Source organism: Siphateles boraxobius, unplaced genomic scaffold, assembly GCF_051911475.1.
Source record: "Siphateles boraxobius isolate OS27281-9 unplaced genomic scaffold, OSU_SipBor_1 12, whole genome shotgun sequence".
Lineage (NCBI taxonomy): Eukaryota > Metazoa > Chordata > Actinopteri > Cypriniformes > Leuciscidae > Siphateles > Siphateles boraxobius.
The window spans coordinates 28,943,442-28,962,640 of record NW_027508722.1 but is presented as its reverse complement, the minus strand read 5'-3'; the positions used below and the strand labels follow the sequence as shown (position 1 = coordinate 28,962,640).

Genomic DNA, 19,199 nt, shown 5'->3' with positions numbered 1-19,199 from the left:
TCGACTCACAGTTTTTACTGAATCTTTTTACTGAATAAGCACCAAAGGTATTAGTTTAACTAATATATTATAAAACCTAAATGGGTTTGCTTGTGACTCAGCAGAGATCAAAACCAATTGATTTCACTTCCTTCCTTTCAGCTGTCTGAAACATATGATAACTATTAAATCTGTGTGATTCAATACTGTCCTTAACAATGACCAGCAGAGATATTTTACAACACCTCAATGGACATAGCATTTAGGGAGGAAGAGAGCTTTTGCGCCCACGTTGTTTTTCCAGCACATTTTGATTTGTTACAGTCTTCCTTTGCCAGTGTTTTCATGATTGTGGCTTTTATAGCATTTCTGACCATCTGTTAACTGTTACATCAGGTTGGTGTGATAGCCAACACAGAAATACACTAGGTCCCATTGTTTTTTGTTGTGCGTCTTCAGTCACAAATGCACAAAATGGGTCTGTGTCTGTGAAAGTATCAGTTTCATTGCACATTAACTGTTGATTGGCTTGAGGTTTTGATGGATAATTAAATGTTTGCCCGTCTGCATTTACATCGAGAACCAGATTGAGAGAAACAGTATTATAAATGAATCGTGATAGTGTTATCAATGCAGAATAAAGACTCATGCTAGGGACAAACTGGAACAGTTTTTCATGGATCTGACAAGATTTACTGTTATTCACTGTCTTAGAGGTGTATTATGTCTTTTTTTGGATCGGACGTCTTTAAAGAGATTTTTGGAAAGAGGACACTGGCATGATCCAAAATTGTATAACTTCAGATACAGCTACTATTATGCAACACCACAAGAAGTGAACTGGGCTTAACGTATGGGGGGAAAGGCATTTTGCACAGTATAGAGATGTAGAGAGAAATATTACCACATTAAAATAGTGGATGTCAAGCAGTTAGGCAACACAGAATATTATGGCAATCAATATAATGCCAACAGGGAGTTCTGGAACCGGATAATAGGCCTCTTCTGTTCCTCTGGTTTGAGTCCAACCAGATGAAACTGTGAAGAGAGATTTCTTAGAGGCATATTTTGTTTTACCCATGGAAAATATGGGCTTTCATGGCTTGCTTAATGAAAATCATATCATTTGAACGCTGTTTTGTACAGTTCACTGTTTGGTAGATCAGCTAAATTGCAACCTCCAACTATTTTGCATGTTGTTTTCCATGCAATTACAATGAGCAGGGACTGAAACTGTAAGGGCTCAAAAAGAAGCAAAAGCACCATAAAAGTATCATGTACTGGTCCACATGAATATTTGCGCTATATTCACCATGTGCTATGAACCCATGGAGGTGTTTATGGTTAATGCTGAATGGTGACCATAAGCAGTCCATATAATTATACTACTAATAATAATAAACACACAAAGCATATTTTAATTGTCTTGTTGTACTTTTATCGGTTCCATTGAATTTACAAGAGTGTCCTCAGGGACACATGACATATTAAAACACAAGACAATCATGGGAACAATTAAAAGGTTAAGTAAAAGTTAGTAAAGACATCGGTAAAATAGTCCAAGTGACTACAGTGGCTTAACCTTAAGTTTATAAAGCGACGAGAATACTTTTAGTGCGCAAAACCCCCCAAAAATAACGACTTAATTCAACTATTCATTTCCTTCCGTGTGGGCCACTAACGCGAGTTCACGAGAGCACCACGACGCATGCATGATCACGATCATTTGACGGGAAAGTGTGAAAGGTAAGCCATTCATTTTGCGGCACTGGTAAGGCATTTTTACGTTTGCTTGTTGGTTTCTCACGATTTGGACATCCAGGAAATGCACACTTTAGAACCATTTTAAACACTACATCGAAACCCATCTGCATCATCTTGTCAGTTCACGCGCATTTGTCGTGGCGCTCTCGTGAACTCACGTTAGAGGCCCACACGGGAGAAAATTAATAGTTGAATAATATCGTTATTTTTGTTTGTTTTTTGCGCAAAAGAAGTATTCTCGACGATTGATAAACATAAGGTTGAGTCACTGTAGTCACTTGGACTATTTTAACGATCTCTTTACTAACCTTTCTGGGCCTTACGGGGTTGGAGAAACATGAGAGTGAGTAATTACTAACAGAATTTTCATTTTTGGGTGAACTATCCCTTTAATTCTTCTCTCTTGCCCAGTAACATGCTGCCTATTGTGTTCAACCTCTGTGCCACCTGCTAGCAAAAGAAATGATACTCGGTAACAGGCCTGGTCATGCAAGCTTCCAACACCTCCAAGATCGAGGAGGTCAACTTCAAAGTGTTGGCTTTGGAATTTTAAATGAACTATATGGATTAGCATGGGGGGATCATAAAAAGACAAGCATTTGATTAAACCACTGAAGGTAATTTTTTAATCATGCATTAGTTTATCCATTAAACTGTTTTATACTTTTACAATCATATATTTTTAGGCAAACCACATTTTTCCATTAATACACATTATTTTAGTTTTTGCTAGTATGAAAGCTGAAAGATTGCTCAATCTCCTTTCAGTACTCCTGTTTCTGATCCATGGCAATTGTCATGAAAAAAAAGACTGTGGAACAACCATTTGCACAAGATATAAGAGGAGCTGACAGCTATTTTCAATCTATAACCACGTTCTAGTCTCTTCCACAGGGTACGAACCGTGTCAGTCAACTCTGGTCTTGTGTCAGCACTAATGAAAGAAATCTGAGAGCGTGGCACAATTTTAAGGTTTTTATCATTGTGTAATTGGAGTCATCAGGCTAGAGTGATGATGGGACATTAGTCATTACATTTTTTATTTGTTTTTTGATGAAAATATCAGTGCAAGTTTAGATTCTGAGAGTTAGATAGCTTTCTAATCATCAGTCTGTGCTAGACACCATATGTTTTTGAAATCAAGATTTGTGAAAGTTCGTGCCAAGACAAGCAAAGACTATTTTTGGTTCACCTGGAAATACACTGTTTCCAATAAACCTTCATCAAACAGGTCTGTATTATTGCATATAATTGCAAATACTGTATTTTGCTGCTTTATTTAATATTCAAACCCAATAAGCAAATAAACAAACATCCCTCACATAAATGCTTGGTATTGAGGCTGGGGATTTTTTTTTTGGATACTGTCATAGCTTTCAAAACAACATTAAATTATAAGTTTTTTTTATTGTTTCTGCGGAAAGTCTGGAACTCTTCCATCTGCATATCTCAAAACTCAAAGCAAAACGTGTATTTAAAAATGTTGGTTACTTCATGTCTCTGGGTGTAGTTCATATTTGAAGTACATCTCTTCATTTGCTTGTTCAGCTCTGTTTGAATACCTGTAACTGCAGCACACCATCTTTATATTGGAGTCTTGAGAGAAACCAAAACAAATATTTGGACCATTGTTTGCTTCACCTTGCCTTACCTGATCGGAACTGATCGGAAGCTTCACCTATTAGTTCTATTAGAGAGATTGACAGCCAAGCGACCTGTATTTCAACACTGCTTGTCCAGGAACTGGAAAGTATACATGAATCTACTAGACAGTTGACATTACTCAACCATTTTCAGTCCTAACCTGACATTTAAGTGCATGTCAGCTTTACTTTCCAAAGCGCTTTGTGTGCAAATACTGAAGCAAACAGGAATGATTACATGTCAGTAAGTCAAGGTGAGAAGGGAGTGGATATCCGGACGAAACGGAGTATTCAATGGTTTCAGATGGCAGAAACTAAATGGTCAAATTGTCAGGAGGTTAAAAGACATATTCACATTGTTAGTGGGGCAACTGTTTGAACATTCTAAAGTATCTGTTTAAAAAAGGTTTTCCAAAGTCAAAAGACAATGACATCAAAAAGCTGCAGACATTACAGCTGGAAATGAATCATTTTAGTACTGTTGTGTAAATGTCCTGAAAACCAAAAAGAAAAAGACAGAATCTGACAAGTATCTTACAGCAGTCTTTAGCATTTTACAAAACATGAATTGTTACCGCTTTCTGTTAACATCACAGGACAGCAGCATTTGAGAAGAAAAATGGCTTTGTGTCAGCCAGCATCTTTTGACTGAGGCAAACAGCCTTGTTTTGTCAACCTAAACGAAGCTGAATGAAAGAGAGTGAGCTCTCCCTAGACAGACTTCTATCCCTGCCTAAGTATGGGTCTTAAGCCTCCAGTTGCAGCTCCCTGCCAAACATGCAGACCTAAATAGACTCCTAATATAATGCAATGCGGCCCACTCATAAAAGAAGAGCCCTCGCAGAGACACACATAACAGGTGGGTCAGTTGGAGTTACTGATAAAGAGCAAAATTTGCGTCAAGAATAGACTATATGGGGGAGGGGGCTTTGCAAGTTTTGATGAATAAGTATCTAAGGGATTACAGGGGAAGCCTTGAGCTAAAACAGGGTCTGTGAATATTTGACCCCACTGACCAACAGTCATTAAGACTCAGTCTAGAGGGACGGCTGCAGTCGGATAAAATTCCTTCAGTAACATGATTGGATTTATGACACTTTACAGTTGTAATTCATTGAAACAGGCAGCTGGTGAAGCTGTTGTTGAAAACAAATACAAATCATGCATGGCAAACTATGCATAAAAGAAGTGAATTTGCAAGACAAACGGAGGGAAAAAAAGTCAACAGTCAAATGGAAAAAAGTTAACTGGAACAGTCTTGAAAGTTGTCAATTCTTTTTAAGTATTTAAGAGTTCATTGCCAAACTACGTTTAGATAATAGTGCACACGTGTGCATTTTGCAAATACAGCAGCTGATGCATCATATTTTGTACTGATGTTCTTTGTTTTCTCAAATATTATGACTATCCTCGACAAATAATCCAATAAAAACAGCTGATCCTTGTTAAAATTAGGTACTGCTGATTGATTGAAGATGTATGACTTCAATTGACAGAATTCCCCCCCTAAAGTACCACATCTAAGGATGATCTGGCACTTCCCACAATGAGCAGTAAAAAATGACACAGCAAATACCTCAACGTTATCTGGGAAGAGCACCAGGAATGCACATTTATCTTGCGTTTGTGAAGCTGTTCACCACACTAACTCCACCATGCTGTTGTTATTCCTTTTAACGTAGTGAGTATTTTGACTGATAAATGTGTGCCCACAGGCACAGTGTGTTGAAAAACATGGCCAAGCCAGCTGCCACCCTCTCTGAAGAGCACTCCCAGAGGGAGACGGTGAGTGTTTTTGAGAGGAGACGACAACTGAGGCAGAAAACTGCCTCCAAATCCCCAGACGCAGGTTAATCCACCTGGCTGCCGATGTAGCCTACGGCCATAATGCACGCTGGGAGCTTGTGATCTGTTATTTCAATAAAGAAAGATACAAGGAAGACCTCTCGAGCCACTGCAGTAAACAGGGCTCTTCACAAGTGAGGCAAAACAACTCGTTGAAAGCAAGCAGGCAAATTTCAGATCTTCACCAACGTCCTTCTCAACCCCAACCCCCTCAACACGAAGGGGTAAATTTAGCACCTGTGCTAATCTGTCCCTACCATATGCCATTTTCCTAGCACTGTCAGTCAATATTTTCAGCTTGTTAACAGTCTCGCTTACAGTTAAATTTCCAGCATAGCAGTGATGATTCAAGAGGGTGATTGGTGCTGATTAGGTTCACATCATTGGTCAATCGTGAAATTCTGCAGTCAAATATTTTGTGTAATGGCCTGTAAAATGACTTACTTCACAGCTGTGCTATAGTTTCATGCAAGTCATATTGTTTTTCACATAATACAATAATTTCATCTCACTATTAAATGGCCATTTATTTGCTTATTTAATGAGTAGCCATGTAATTAGCGGGTTATAATTAGTTAGTCGGTCATAATAAACCCCTTCAGGGTGATATAAGACTTATACTGGGTGACTCTGTGAAAGGTTTTAGTTTTGACTCAACACATTTAAGAAAGTTTGCATTACTGATGCAAATAAATGATTTTGCTATAAAAAGTAACTTTTAATCTACAATTTTTAAAGATAATGTAACATGTTTGTTCAAAATTAACTCAATTTAAATAAGTCAGCACATTATCAATCCTTGATTCATTGTGGTATTAAGTCTATTATAAGTGACCTGATGGGATGGTTTTCACTGGAAATTCCGTACATACGTCACTCGCTTGTACATGTCTGTTGCTCTGGGTACTTTGAGGCATGTATGGTGCTGGAGTGGCATAGGTTAGCTGTCACAACAAAAAAGAAAGGTTGACATGGAGCATGCTAAATCTCGGACCTCCGGAGAATGACCTGTTAAAAAAAATAAAAAACAGAACAGAAGAGAGTCTGCTATCAAAAGGAGAACGTGACAGAGCTCGTAATAAAACGAGAATAAACATTGGCTTGGTTTTTCAGAGATGGCGTGAACTGAGAGATTTGAAATGTTGTAAAGATGAGTAAGGTATTTTATTAAACAGATAAATTGTCATATGTCTCTCTCTAACAGAGTTCATTGTAAAGCATTATCTATTGTGAAGGGTCATATTTATCCACAGTCACGCAGGGCCGAAGCACAACCAAAACAATGTTCTTCCGCAAAATGCATGCAGTTTTGTTTTTTAACCGTTGTTTTTTTACATAGTGTACTTTTTACTATCAAATATATTATTGGTATTTTTTTGCATTTAAAAACCCCACTGTTCCTAAGGTAATCTCCTTAGCCTATAACTTGATATCAGCAATCAAAGAATTCTATTTATATGTGTCATGAACTCTAGACCTTGGCTTCATAAATTCACTTTCAGTCCCACTGCAGGGACCATTACAGCTCATGTTACTGAGGGTGTTAAAGAGGGTGTCAAACCCTGCACTGCAAAGATTAGCTGTGACTCTTATAAACTCTGACGCTTAGAGTCTATTCTAAAAACAATTCTTTACAAAACACAAACCACAGTATAATCAACCATCAGATTTACAAAACAAGCCTTAAAACACTTGTTTTGACCCCACATACCATATGGCAGTTGGCTATATTTGTGGAGCATTTCATTTTTATTTGACAGTAAGACTCTCTTAAATGCTCATCAACCCACTGTTACTCGAAAGGTAAGGCCAGAAACATACTTCACACAAATATGCAGACATGAGTGGTTGATCAATGTACTGACAGAGCATGTTTTAGGCTAAAGATGTTCTCATGTGCGTGCCAGATTTAAATGAGGATAGGTTAGGAATGACATGAGGCTAGCAAATGAAATGAGCCATCCCTTTAATATTGCTCCGACAACGACAACACAAATAAATTAGGTTATTTATTTTTTAGATATTTTAAATGGTCTCTAATTAAAATGTATTTTTGCCATGCAGAAATTTTACACAAAATGACAAAATTATTGACATACTGACAAAAATTTTACATTGAGTTAAATTTGTCTGTTAAGTTATTATAATAAAAGTGTAAATCATAATTCAACAAAAATAATGAACACTTATTTGATGCTTAAAATAAAATTATTTTTTATGTTGTTCAAAAAGTTGACCCCCCCCCCCCCCCCCTAATTTCAGAATTTGTTTAATTCGGAAATTAAACAAATAACTTTTGTTTAGTGATCATTAACAAGATTCAGATGAAAATAACTGGATAATGTCCAAATGTCAAGCTCTCCCAGCAGGTCACCCACCATTAATTAAATCAACAAATGCTTCAAACATTTAAACAACAACATCCAAAACAATAAGAGAGTGCAGATGCCCCGAACAACTGCTGGCAGATACAGAGCCGTAAAGGAGAGAAATCAAGTCATGACATCAATTGGTATCACTATCTTCTACTTTATGAGTAAGAGATCTTGAAGAGCTTATTCAAGTTCAGGAGCAGTATGGAATGCAGTTTGCAACCTAACCACAATGACTCACTCATGATTGCTTCTCTAACCCAACCTACTGCTTTTGGTGCAAAAATACATCTGGAGCTGGAGAGATGGAGAAAATTGTGGGAACAACAGGAAAATAAAACAACAGTTCGGTTGTGTAGCACAACAATAATGCCTTTAAAAGTCATCATTTTAAATTACTATGCAAAGAAATGAAGTTGTGGTTGGTGACCGTCATCACTTTTGGGTTGGGACACTGATGTCCAACTCTGAATTTCAGCTGATGCTTTACGCAACTGACATAGTTGTGGTGCAGCATGTGTAGGTTAAAGTAACAAGCTGTTCTTGACACACATTCGTTGGGATGGATTTTCGTGGGAGGAACTGGGGCCAGTCTACTTCCTGTGTAGACAGACTCTGCTGTGATGAGCCTTTAGAGCCAGAGAGACCCAATCATTGAGTCTGCCGCCATAGAGCAAGTCTGGAAACTGTGAACCAGCAATAAATTTGGCAAAGCCGAGATGGTTAAACTGAAAGCTCCAAGAAGGGGCAGAGGCATTCAATGCCTGCCGACACATGCCTGTCTAGTGTTTCCCAGCCATCTCTTAATAGTCATACAGTATTTGGGGCTGAGAAAGAGTGACTTGTCTATCCCAATTATTTCTTTGTTTAGAAATGCTAGAAAATTAAGCATTGACCATTTAATGTCACAGTGTTGGTTTGTGTTTCCCCAGGTGTCCACTAGAGGTCTCTTTCCCTTACTGTCACCATTCATTCTGGAACTGCATTTCCCACAATCCTTTGTCTGTTCTCATCACTCATCATTGCACGCAGCTGTTTCTTATTACATTGTTTAGTTCTGTGTATAAATACCCTGTCTTTGTCAGTCCATGTCACGGAGTCGTTGTGTTAGATGTCCTCACACTTTATGGTTGGTTTCTTGTCTGTTCATGTTTTGTTTCTTGTTTTTGGACTGCCTGATTATTTGGAATTGACCCCTGCCTGGAAGACTACGATTTGGATTACCCTCAAATAAACTACTGCTATTGGATTTTCTGCCTCCTGTGTGTGTGACGTGACAGAACGACTCCGTCACAACCTAAATCCAGCGGTATGTTTTTAAACTTCTCTTCCCCAGCCACTGAGCGGGAGAGGAGAGATTATTTTGAGGGAACCCGCCTAGTCATTTTTCGTGGCACCCGGGGAGGTCGCAGAGGAGGAGGTGGTAGAGAGGAAGTTCAGCACCACTCTCCACCCTGGCCCTCCTTCGACCCTGGGGACAGCACAGAGCCAACATCTCACCGTCGCGGACGGAAAAGGGGGAAGAAATGCACGTCTACCAATTCAGAGACTGTTCACGTTCCGTCTGCCCAGTCAGAGATTGTTCACGTCACGTCTGCCCAGTCAGAGAATGGTCACGTCCCGTCTGCCCAGTCAGAGACTGGTCACGTCCCGTCTGCCCAGTCAGAGACTGTTCACGTTCCGTCTGCCCAGTCAGAGACTGTTCACGTTCCATCTGCCAAGTCAGAGACTGTTCACGTTCCGTCTGCCTTCCTGGACCTGGACTATCTGGAGCGTCTGGCTCGGATCCTGGACACGCCTGTGTCTGCTGTTCCAGAGCCGGAACCAGTGTCTGCTGTTCCAGAGCCGGAACCAGTGTCTCCTGTTCCAGGGCCGGAACCAGTGTCTGCTGTTCCAGAGCCGGAGGCAGAGCCAGTGCCCGTTCCAGAGCCGGAGGCAGAGCCAGTGCCCGTTCCAGAGCCGGAGGCAGAACCAGTGCCCGTTCCAGAGCCGGAGGCAGAACCAGTGCCCGTTCCAGAGCCGGAGGCAGAACCAGTGCCCGTTCCAGAGCCGGAGGCAGAACCAGTGCCCGTTCCAGAGCCGGAGGCAGAACCAGTGCCCGTTCCAGAGCCGGAGGCAGAGACTTTGCCGGTTCCAGAGCCGGAGGCAGAGCCAGTACCCGTTCCAGAACCGGAGGCAGAGCCAGTGCCGTCTGCCTTATTGGATCTGGACTATCTGGAGCGTCTGGCTCGGATTCTGGACATGCCCGTATCTGCTGTTCCTGAGCCGGGGCCAGTGCCTGCTGTTCCTGAGCCGGAGCCAGTGCCTTCTGTTCCTGAGCCGGAGCCAGTGTCTGCTCCGGAGCCAATGTTTGTTTCTGTGTTTGTGTCTGTCCTTGTGGTTGTTACTGTCCTTGTGTCTGTTCCTGAGCCGGTGTCTGTTCCTGAGCCGGTGTCTGTTCCTGAGCCGGTGTCTGTTCCTGAGCCGGTGTCTGTTCCTGAGCCGGTGTCTGTTCCTGAGCCGGTGTCTGTTCCTGAGCCGGTGTCTGTTCCTGAGCCGGTGTCTGTTCCTGAGCCGGTGTCTGTTCCTGAGCCGGTGTCTGTTCCTGAGCCGGTGTCTGTTCCTGAGCCGGTGTCTGTTCCTGAGCCGTGGCCACCCGAGGGGTCTTCACCGCCCTGGCCGCCCGAGGGGTCTTCACCGCCCTGGCCGCCCGAGGGGTCTTCACCGCCCTGGCCGCCCGAGGGGTCTTCACCGCCCTGGCCGCCCGAGGGGTCTTCACCGCCCTGGCCGCCCGAAGGGTCTTCACCGCCCTGGCCGCCCGAAGGGTCTTCACCGCCCTGGCCGCCCGAAGGGTCTTCACCGCCCTGGCCGCCCGAAGGGTCTTCACCTCCCTGGCCGCCCGAAGGGTCTGCACCTCCCTGGTCGCCCGAAGGGTCTGCACCTCCCTGGTCGTCACTGCCCTGGCCGCCCGAGGGGTCTTTACCGCCCTGGCCGCCCGAGGGGTCTTCACCGCCCTGGCCGCCCGAGGGGTCTTCACCGCCCTGGCCGCCCGAAGGGTCTTCACCGCCCTGGCCGCCCGAAGGGTCTGCACCTCCCTGGTCGTCACTGCCCTGGCCGCCCGAGGGGTCTTTACCGCCCTGGCCGCCCGAGGGGTCTTCACCGCCCTGGCCGCCCGAGGGGTCTTCACCGCCCTGGCCGCCCGAGGGGTCTTCACCGCCCTGGCCGCCCGAGGGGTCTTCACCGCCCTGGCCGCCCGAAGGGTCTTCACCGCCCTGGCCGCCCGAAGGGTCTTCACCGCCCTGGCCGCCCGAAGGGTCTTCACCGCCCTGGCCGCCCGATGGGTCGCCTGCTTCGCCCTGGCCGCCCTATGGACTGTCTGCTTCGCCCTGGCCGCCCTATGGACTGTCTGCTTCGCCCTGGCCGCCCTATGGACTGTCTGCTTCGCCCTGGCCGCCCTATGGACTGTCTGCTTCGCCCTGGCCGCCCGATGGACTGTCTGCTTCGCCCTGGCCGCCCGATGGACTGTCTGCTTCGCCCTGGCCGCCGGCTAAACCATCACCCCCTGTCTGTTTCCTTTCATGGACCTGGCCCCCCATCCCTCCCCCTGATCCTCCACCGTTCCACCACCCTCCTGGACTCTTGTTTTGTTTGTTTTTTGTGGGTCTTGGAGCGTCTGGTAGCCGCTCCGTAGAGGGGGGGTTATGTCACAGTGTTGGTTTGTGTTTCCCCAGGTGTCCACTAGAGGTCTCTTTCCCTTACTGTCACCATTCATTCTGGAACTGCATTTCCCACAATCCTTTGTCTGTTCTCATCACTCATCATTGCACGCAGCTGTTTCTTATTACATTGTTTAGTTCTGTGTATAAATACCCTGTCTTTGTCAGTCCATGTCACGGAGTCGTTGTGTTAGATGTCCTCACACTTTATGGTTGGTTTCTTGTCTGTTCATGTTTTGTTTCTTGTTTTTGGACTGCCTGATTATTTGGAATTGACCCCTGCCTGGAAGACTACGATTTGGATTACCCTCAAATAAACTACTGCTATTGGATTTTCTGCCTCCTGTGTGTGTGACGTGACATTTAAGCAGAGTTTCTGTGAACTCATGCAGATGTTGAACCTTTTTGCGATTGCTCAACACTTAATGGAGATCAATTGCAAGGTGTCTGACAATAAATAGAATATATCTGCCATAACATAGGTAGTAATGGCTAAGGTAGGACCAGGTGTGCATTATTTTCTACTAGCTAACTCAACAGACCAGATTCAGTTATTCTGCTTATGCTCCTTAAAACACTCTTGTGAGAACTAATTTCTTACGCAGAGATAGAGAGAGAGAAAGAGAGAGAGAAAGAGAAAGAGAGAGAGAGAGAGAGAGAGAGAGAGAGAGAGAGAGAGATTAAACGTGTGTGAATTACCTGAGTAAAATAAAATAATTGTATCCTATTGTTTAGTTTACTATATTTATTTGCTTGGTCAGTGTCATTGTGGGTTTTGGTTCTTTTGCTGTTTTAGTCTGTAAGAACCTTTGACATGACTGAAATCATTTGGTGAAGTGATATGGAACTGTAATGCAGTCAAGATCTGCTTGGAACTACTTTAGCTGTGCGTTTCCCTTAAAATAATTGCACACCTTAGAACAATCCGTCAACCAATTAGATTCAAGCATTTAACAGCCCCATAGTTAATAATAAAGCATGTTAATAATTATTGTATACTGCAGAATATCATAACATGCTCACATTACAAGCAAACTACAAGCCTTCATACGTGCAAAACATTTCAAGTTATTACACACAAAATCCAGAGCACTCAATGTTCTTAAGCAGTAGTGCTATGTAAAACAAAACTTTCATTTTCACCACCCGCTTGCAAATATAAACAACTGTACTTATCCAACATAAATACAACTGAAAATAACCACAGCGCTACTCCTGTTCAGCTAGACATTTCACTCAGAATATTGCAGAATTCGGAACAACTTAGTGTTCAGAGTTGGCTGAAACACATAAGTTGTTATACCACTGTTTTGAACTCTGGACAAGTTCTCCATGTGGATGTAAACATTCAAAGGGTAACCTTTTCCAGTCAACTATTGATATTTTAATTGGCAGGCTATGCCATTGGGATAAGTAAACCCAGATGCTTAGCATTAATAACAAGTGGCTGCTCAACTCATCACAATGACTCTCAGTCATTAAAAAACAATTAGAAGAAAGACAAGACGCGGTTCAAGGATATAAGTAATGATGTAAAGCATAATTATTATCATAAAATGATTACATAGCAGATTATTAATTAGCTTGTATTATTAATTATCTAGTCAGTTGTTATAATAAAGTGGGTACAGTGTGTTTTGTTCAGCATGCGCTAGAGTAATCTTTTATTACTAACTTGCAAGCTACGGTGCACAATTTGTGTCAACAGGCGAATATATATATATACCTGTTTAAATGAATTGGTCTCTAGAGAAATATGTTCTTAGAATCTCATCAACTGTGACTTCACATGTGCACAATATTTGCTCTAAGGTTGTACAGCTACTCTGTATTGACAACAGATTACCTGTCCCATCATCCGGTGTTCACATAAAGTTAATTAAAGTAAAAACACTATTCATTTAATAACACTGTTAAATGTCATCTTTACCAAATCTCAAAATGAATAAGCCTACCCATTTTTCATACTGTACATTATAATGTTGTGACATACATTTTAATAATGAATTCATAATTTAATATCTTCTAATTGATAGATAAAACAGTAGAAAATTTTAATATTGGCTATTTATCAATTAGCAGCCATAACATGAAAATAATTTTTAGTTTAACGGTATCGGTTAGTATTATAATATCAGTACATATAATGTCACATGATGACTATTTTACCATATCATAAACATTACATTACCCTCTCTGTAATAGATATTAAGGTACAGTCAGCTGGTCACTATTGCAAAATTAATTGGGTGAACAGGAGGCTTCTTGTATCACAGTTTGCTGATCGCAATACAGATCAGCTGACTGAACAGTATTCCACTTAATTCAACTTACCAAAACAATCTAAACAAGCAGACATGACATATTGATTTAAGATTGAGTGACATGAGAGAAATTAATCTAGTACAGTGTAGGAGACTGGTTGCCAAAGACAACTGTAAATTATACAGTTTAGATTTTATTATACAAAATATTTTGCCCGCAGAAAGTCACAACTGACCAATCAGAATCATGTATTTTAGAAGAGCATGGTAATTATCTAATATTGCAACAATCTACTATACAATCTAAATGCAGCTATCCACACACTGAAAACATACAAAAGACAATGGAACTTATTGTAAAAAATATTTCCTTTTGGATCATAGAGTACATTACTCTGAGGGTAATACAACACCCCATGGGTTTACTACCAAGAGAATGAAATGTAAAATCAGTCTTACATGAGCTTCTAGAACTTAATTGCTTATTACTTTTCTTGCATAAAGTCTGCATGCAACACATGTAATACTATCTAGATGGACTCTCCACATAAAACATTATTATTATTATTATTAATGTTTATGTGGAGAGTCCATCTAGATAGTATTACATGTGTTGCATGCAGACTTTATGCAAGAAAAGTAATAAGCCAATAAACCACATATTAAAGGACAATTCCGGCCAAAAATGAACCTAGGGCTGAATAACACATGGGTACCGAGTCGACCGTTCTCTGGGATACGTTTTCATGATAATTGAATGTACCCAGTTTTAACGTTAGGTTTAGTTTAACCACAGATTAGCTTATAACGCTAGTGTATGGGGCATCGAATAAGTAAAAATAAAAATTGCTAGTTAATACCACTAACAAAGCTCAAAATAGCCCCACACTAAGACGGTAGCATAATTAGGGTCTCTACCTGCAAACCGAAGCATTGAGAACTTTGTAAGTGTACAGACAGTTTAATAAGAAGATACGTTATCAAAACAGTACACTTTGTGTATATAAGCAGGAGCCATCTTCGGAAAACAGTCTCGACCAGTCGAAGCACGAACGCCGTGCTACGAGAGCTGAACTGTGACTATCAACCAGCACGTAGCACGGCGTTCATGGTTAGACTGGATGACTCGGTACCCATGTGTTATTTAGCCATAGGTTCATTTTTGGCCGGAATTAAGGGTAGCAGTAACTTGAATGAAGAGTTAAATCACTCTTATGATAATCAGAAGGATATGCTCATAAGCTATGCTCACACTTATACTAGGGTATATTAGGGCACATCTTCAGACAGATCAGTTATGTAACAGCAGAGATTAAACTACAAATTTTCTCCTTTCTCGCACACTCCCTCTGCTGTCACTGATAGCCAAAACCCAACTATGGAAACAAAGTCCAAGAAGCACATCTGGATTTTATTCCTGTTCACATTTTGTTACTTAACCAAAAAATAATGGTTTTCATCTCACTAGAACAGGCAAAAACTCAAAGACTTCATATGGTATTTATCAGATTATGTGCCATTATCGTCATGCTGCTGACAGAAGATAGACTACGTTAATTAACACATCGTTTGGCAATTATTCAGACTCCATCCTGCTATTAGGTTTACATTCAGTACATACACGCTTACATAAAGCTACTGTACAGTCGTTTCATTATGTTTTACCACTGACAAAGTGCTCTTAAAAGTGTGAAACTGGCTTATATTTTTCATCTGCTGCAAGAAGTTCAAATCGACCAGTGAAATGGCAGTTGGCTCAAAATATGTTTCTGGATCTGACTGTTGTATGCATTGTGATTGGTTACGAGACATAAAAGTATAGTGCCAGTTTCAATTACACCAGCAGTCCCATTTACAGTGATGCAATGGTGACAGCGAATATTAGGAAATATCAGAACGCTGTTGCAACTGACTAATCAGAATCAAGTATTCCATATTGAGTGCCGTGCGATAATTCAAATTAATATCAGAATATCGTTATGGTTGCAAACACATTGAATGTTTTTAAAGCTACAGGCCTAAACCTAATGCTAAAATCTGATTGTTATTAATATAAATGTTGATCGAGGGACATCCAACAAAAATAAATATACTTCAATAAATATACAATTTTATACTTAAGTCAAGTATAGTTTATGTAGTAAGTATACTTATATCAATGTTAGGGCTGGGTAAAAATATCGATTCATCAATGCATTGCAATTATTTGTTTCTCAATTCAATATCGATTCATCAAATCCTATGAATCGATTCAGCCCACTGGTCAGTGGCCGCGCTGTGGGCAACACTCTAGTGAGAGCTTTCAGCGTTGTAGGCTACAAGACGCGCTTTACCAAAACAGCAAGATGACGGACAGTAGCTGCACTCCGTTCAAGCCTGCACCACCAACCAAGGACGTCATTAGGCCTATTTTAGGGGGGCTGAAGCTACCCCAAAATGTTCCTAAGCCCCCCTAAATGATAATAAGAACAACAATAAGTATCCGGGGGTCTCCTGCATATTGATAGTGGCTCCCTGATGTACGCAAATTAGTTCAAATCTCCCGAAATCTAGAGCTCGCGAGCTCCAAACTGCGTAGCGCGCGTACGACAGAGAGGAAGAGAGCGTGAGTCCTTGCGTGTGTGTGCAAATGTGCGCGCATGTGCCTCAGGAAGGGCATTTTTTTTATGAGTATGCACATTTTGTGTTTCTGTTTACATTTCTTTTATAACTTGAATGTATAGGAAGAAAGAAATATACTTTCTATTACAGTTACATGCACTTTAGAGGTGTGTTAATAAAGCACCTGTTTGTTACAGTTGTGGTTTGTATTCAACACATGTACAATATTGTACAGTTGGTTCTGCTAAATAAACCATAAAAGGGAAACACGCTGGGGTCAATTTGTTCTTAAACATTCGTAATACTGCCCACATTATTTAAAAATATACTCAGGTACTTAATTACTTGTGTATTTACTAATTATTGAATCGATATCGAAGCTAATAAATCAATATCGAATCGAAGCCTCAAGAATCGAAATCGAATCAAATTGTGAGATTCCTAACAATACCCAGCCCTAATCAATGTACTAGTAGTATATTTGTAATTATACTATTTCAATACTACTTGAGACTTAAAGGGATAGTTCACCCAAAAATGATAATTTTGTCAGTAATTACTCGCCCTCATGTTGTTCCAACCCCGTAAGACCTTCGTTCATCTTCGGAACACGAATTAAGATATTTTGATTAAATCTGAGAGCTAGATCACTCCTCAATATGGCTTCTAAGGGATTGAAACTTGCCAGCCCCGAAAAGTTATTAAAGACATTGTTAAAATAGTCCAAGTGACTACAGTGGCTTAAGGTGCTCAAAGCGATGTCACGCGTTTTTTAGGCCAAAACATTTTGTGTCACATACAACAAACATCTCCTCACTATCCGCTAGCTGCCTGTCCCCTGAACACACTGTAAAGACCCGGTCTCTGCAGACACCCCAGGCTCCACAAACGGCAACAAAAACAAACTGGGCTAACCCGCACCATGAAACATAACAAACTGTTCCAGCCAATAACCGATAGGTGGGGTTGGAGGGGTTAGTGCGCGGATGAGGAGGAGGGAGGGTCTAGCTAGCCTTCGTTTTGTTTGACAATACTTTAAACGTCAACAAGAAGTGATGTCACCCGACATCGCTTAGAGCACCTTTAATCTTAAGTTTATTAAGCGACAAGAATACTTTTTGTGCGAAAATAAATAAATAAATAACGACTTTATTTCAACTATTCATTTCATTCTCTGTGGGCCTCTAGTCAGTTCACGTAGTGTGATAGCGTAGTGCTAAGTCACACGCAGGCTCACTATTGGCTGACGCTGGTCATGTGTGTGATGCGTGTGACATACAACACAGAAGCGTACGCTATTACACTACATCAACTGACTCGAGGCCCACAGAGAAGGAAATGAATAGTTGAAATAAAGTCGTTATTTTCGGGGGGCGTTGCGCACAAAAATTATTCTTGTCGTTTGATAAACTTAAGATTGAGCCACTGTAGTCACTTGGACTATTTTAACGATGTCTTTAATAACTTTTCGGGGCTGGCAAGTTTCAATCCCTTAGAAGTCTATGGAGGAGTGATCCAGCTCTCAGATTTAATCAAAAATATCTTAATTTGTGTTCCGAAGATGAACGAAGGTCTTACGGGGTTGGAACAACATGAGGGCGAGTAATTACTGACAAAATTATCATTTTTGGGTGAACTATCCCTTTAACAGGCCCACTTTTTAGTGTACAAAGGTATACTTTTAAGTAGACTTTGAGTGCAACAGTAGTAAAGTTTAAGTACACACCTAGTTTACAACTACGTTTTTCATTTACTGCAACTATACTACAAGTGAACTTAAAGGTATTCTGAGTTTACTAGATAAATAGCACAATATAAGTAGCACATTTTTTATTTTATACACTTTGAAGTATACTCTCAGTAAACTACTAGTTTAGTAGTTTTTTTTACTGCAAGTATACTTGTAAGTTTTCTTAAACTTTTGGTAAGTGAACTTATCATACTTAGTTTACTATTTACATATTATTTTTGCACTTCAAGTATACTGTATTCCTATTTATGCATTAATTGTTATACTTGACATATACTTTTAACTCTATATTAAGTAGATGTAAGTACATTTCAACCAGTGGACTACACAAAAATTCACATACTTAGGATCTGTTTTCTTTATAAATCAATATCTTCAAACAATGTAAGTTTATAAAACAGTATGTAAATGTGAAAAAAAGTATTTAAGAGGCTACTCAATTAAAAGAGTATAGACAACTACATGCCAAGTATACTTAGAAGAACACTTAATTATACTTTTATGTATATATCAATCAAAAGATTTAGTTCAAGTAGGCTATATGTTAGGGTTGGGTTAAGGGATGAGGCAAATACTCAAGATGCAGAACAATGGGCTTTTATTTGTTATAAAAAATAATACAAAAACAAAAACAGGATAGGTCAGCTTGAAAAGACTTGGTATTAGGACACAAGGAATGTGTAAGACAACGAACTGGCACAGGACTGCAAACACAAGAATAAATAGGGAGCAAACGAGGGAGAGCAGGTGGGAGAACTGAACCAATATAACAAGAAGGGCCGGGTTAAAGGAGTCATAATGTAGTATTAACTTTGATACCCACGCTCTATTATAGTCATTTCATGCCCTTCTAAAAAAGAAAAATTGGAAAAAAATAAACACAGAGCTCGTTTGACCCTTATTTCTGAATGCATTATTGTCTCGCGAGATCTGATGCGAGGTTTTGGCTGTCGTGGACGGTCATTTTAATAATGCAAATGAGGGGCGCGTTGATTGGTGGCAGGAAGGAGGGGGCTTGACACCGCAGGTAACTTCAGCATATCATTCCAAAAAGAGATCATGGCGCAAGTTGTTAATGAACCCGACCTGGCCGCGACCTACGGGTTTCAACCGTATATGTTTGAGCCAGTCTCTGAACCAGAGCTGGAAACGGAAGAGGAACAACAGTCAATTGAAGGACGTCTACATCAACATGTTGGTAAAGACAATTTTTTTGACTGAGACATACATTAACATCAGTAACGAGCTAAAACGTTTTTTTTGCTATTTTCTCCCACATAAGTTTA

The 19,199-nt window shown here is 40.8% G+C and overlaps 1 protein-coding gene across 10 annotated transcripts in view; it reads right to left on the bottom strand.

The window, feature by feature from the left end:
- Positions 1–19,199, bottom strand: part of thrap3a (thyroid hormone receptor associated protein 3a) — a 56,805-nt gene that overhangs the window by 23,332 nt on the left and 14,274 nt on the right. For 4 of the 10 annotated variants that reach the window (XM_077217865.1, XM_077217861.1, XM_077217867.1 and 1 more), the window contains one exon: positions 6,067–6,175. The exons of 5 other annotated variants lie outside the window; for them this stretch is intronic. The gene's annotated coding sequence lies outside the window, so the exon portion shown is untranslated. Of the gene's footprint in view, positions 1–6,066; positions 6,240–19,199 lie in introns of all 10 variants that reach the window. One more of the 10 variants, XM_077217866.1, reaches the window with a different exon arrangement.